The sequence below is a fragment of the Eulemur rufifrons genome, chromosome 7 (genome assembly GCF_041146395.1).
Source record: "Eulemur rufifrons isolate Redbay chromosome 7, OSU_ERuf_1, whole genome shotgun sequence".
NCBI classification, from domain to species: domain Eukaryota; kingdom Metazoa; phylum Chordata; class Mammalia; order Primates; family Lemuridae; genus Eulemur; species Eulemur rufifrons.
The window spans coordinates 140,044,963-140,048,006 of record NC_090989.1 but is presented as its reverse complement, the minus strand read 5'-3'; the positions used below and the strand labels follow the sequence as shown (position 1 = coordinate 140,048,006).

Genomic DNA, 3,044 nt, shown 5'->3' with positions numbered 1-3,044 from the left:
CATTGCCCTTGGCCTCACAGTCACAAAGGGCCTCGAATTTAGTCTTTTGACCTCATATATATTTAAGTCATTGCATTTTGTATACATATTACAATTATACATTTATTAAAAGTAAATATTTAAAATACATAGCACATTTTAAAAATAATTCTCTTTTGGCCTTTTTTCACTAAAAATAATAAATTTTCCAGGAGTTTAAATATATTAGAAGTCTATGTGGAGCTGCGGATTCGGTTCTCTATTCAGCAGGATGGGGTTTGTTAAAGTTGTCAAGAATAAGGCCTACTTTAAGAGATACCAAGTGAAATTTAGAAGACGACAAGAGGGTAAAACTGATTATTATGCTTGGAAACACTTGGTGATACAGGATAAAAATAAGTACAACACACCCAAATACAGAATGATAGCTCGTGTAACTAACATATTATTTGTTAGATTGCTTGTGCCCATGTAGAACAGGACATAAGAGTCTGCACAGCTTATGCACATGAACTACCAAAATATGGTGTGAAGGTTGGCCTGCAAATCATGCCGCAGCGTGTTGTACTGGGCTGCTGCTGGCCTGCAGCCTTCTCAGTAGGTTTGGCACGGACAAGCTCTATGAAGGCCAAGTGGAGGTGGCTGGAGATGAACACAATGTGGAAAGCACTGACGGCCAGCCTGGTGCTTTCGCGTGCTATTTGGATGCGGGCCTTGCCAGAACGACCACTGGCAATAAAGTTTTTGGGGCCCCAACGGGAGTTGGGATGGAGGCTCGCCTATCCTTCACAGTACCAAACGATTCCCAGGTTATGATTCCGAAAGCAAGGAATTTAAGGCTAAAGTACATCAGAAGCACATCGTGGGTCACAATGTTGCAGATTATATGTGTTATCTAATGGAGCAAGATGAAGATGCTTACAAGAAACAGTTCTCTCCATACAGAAAGAATGTTACTCCAGACACGATGGAGGAGATGTATAACAAAGCTCATGCTGCTATACGAGATAGTCCAGTCTATGAGAGGAAGCCCAAGAAAGAAGTTAAAAAGATGAGATGGAACCATCCCAAAATGTCCCTTACCCAGAAGAAAGATTGGGTAGCTCAAAAGAAGGAAAGCTTCCTCAGAGCTCAGGAGCGGGCTGCTGAAAGCTAAACCAAACAGCAATTTTCTATGAGGATTTTTCAGATAAATACAATAAACTTATTGACTAAGCAGCTAAAACAAAAGTGTATACATGTATAAGATATATGTATTAGTAGCCCAGATCTCTTTTATTATGTGGTCCTGTTGCAATGGCTTAACTAGTAAAAATGGATAGTTGGTGGAAATGTGGGCTTCCATCAACGTCAAAAAGAATTCCCCTTTGGCCGGGCGCGGTGGCTCACGCCTGTAATCCTAGCACTCTGGGAGGCCGAGGTGGGCGGATCGTTTGAGCTCAGGAGTTCGAGACCAGCCTGAGCAAGAGCGAGACCCCATCTCTACTAAAAATAGAAAGAAATTATATGGACAGCTAAAAATATATATAGAAAAAAAATTAGCCGGGCATGGTGGTGCATGCCTGTAGTCCCAGCTACTCGGGAGGCTGAGACAGGAGGATCGCTTGAGCTCAGGAGTTTGAGGTTGCTGTGAGCTAGGCTGACGCCACGGCACTCACTCTAGCCTGGGCAACAGAGTGAGACTCTGTCTCAAAAAAAAAAAAAAAAAAAGAATTCCCCTTTGTGATCTGGAATTGGGCTAAGTAGGAGCAGGGTAAAGAAAGAGATGTTTGATGTTGTCGTTTTGGCTTTTTCCATGGGTGGTAGAAGGTGGATATCTTGGGGCTAGGTCCTATTTTAATGGCCTTGGGTTATACCCAAGGGACTTGCATAGGCACTTCCCAAGACAGTACAAAATTAAATTTCTGCCTCAGTTTAGCCAAAGACTGTTCTCTTAGGCAAGACAACAGACTGAATTCTGAGTCAAGATCATGACACCTAAGGTGGCTATTTTCCTCTAACTACTTCTCACTCCTCCTTCTTTCTCCACTCCACTTTAGGGAATTTCAATCAGTCTGCACACAGGGCAGGTGCTGTGAGAGGAAAAGTTGCTGTAGTACGTTCAGTTGGAGCAAACTGTGCATTAAGCTTTATCTAGTCTGTACTCACTCCAAACCCGGCACCCCCAGCCCATGGATGCCCATGCAATACTCTGGCTGCATCAGCTATTTCCCTGATTGTTAGAGAAAGCACCAATAGTGTCGGGAATGATGCTTTAGGCCCTTTTACTCAAAATGTGATCCACAGACCAGCATTATCTGGGAGCTTCTTAGAAATGCAGAATCTAAGTTCTGATATCTGATATTCTGAATCACTATCTGCATTTTAACAAGATCTCCAGTGATTCATGTGCACCTTGAAGATTGAGAAGCCCAGCCTTGACTGTTAGCTCTTTAAACCACAAATCTGACTCTCTTTGCCATTCAATTAGCCACCTTATGATTATGATTTAGCTGCTGCAGCAGAAATGCCTACCTCAATATCCTTTCCCTTCCCTTCTGAATAACAGAGTGTCAATTTTAACTGGGGTAGCAAAGTGACTGGCTGAAAGACTACACTTCCCAACTGCCCTTGCAGCTAAACGTGGCCATGAGACTAGATTCTCATCAGTGAAATGTAAGTGGAAATGTTTGTGGGGCTTATGGGAAGTCTCTTGAAAAACAGATGGTGTATCCTTCTTTCTTCTTTCCTTATTACCGTTGCCTGGGCTGTGGACATCAGGACTGACCTCTAGCAGTCATCTGGGATCATGAGGTAACCTTGAAAAAGGAAGCCACAGGCTGAGGATGGCAGGGTAGAAGGTAAAGCTTACATCCCAGATGATACATCAAAATATCTATGTCAGTCTAGACTTCTTTTATAGAAAAAAATAAACTTCTATCTTGTTTGGGCCACTATAATTTAGGTTTTCTGTTTATATAGCTGTTATTTGCATAAGTGTCTAGAACTTACTGGCAAAAAAGTACAAAATATTCAGCCCCTCAGCAGTTAAGGCTCTCTTTGCAAATTAATAAAATAGGATTCTG

At 42.1% G+C, this 3,044-nt stretch overlaps 1 pseudogene; it reads left to right on the top strand.

The window, feature by feature from the left end:
- The first annotated feature begins 241 nt into the window (after positions 1-241).
- LOC138386752 (large ribosomal subunit protein uL18 pseudogene) lies at positions 242-1,167 on the top strand (annotated as a pseudogene).
- Positions 1,168-3,044: the final 1,877 nt, after the last annotated feature.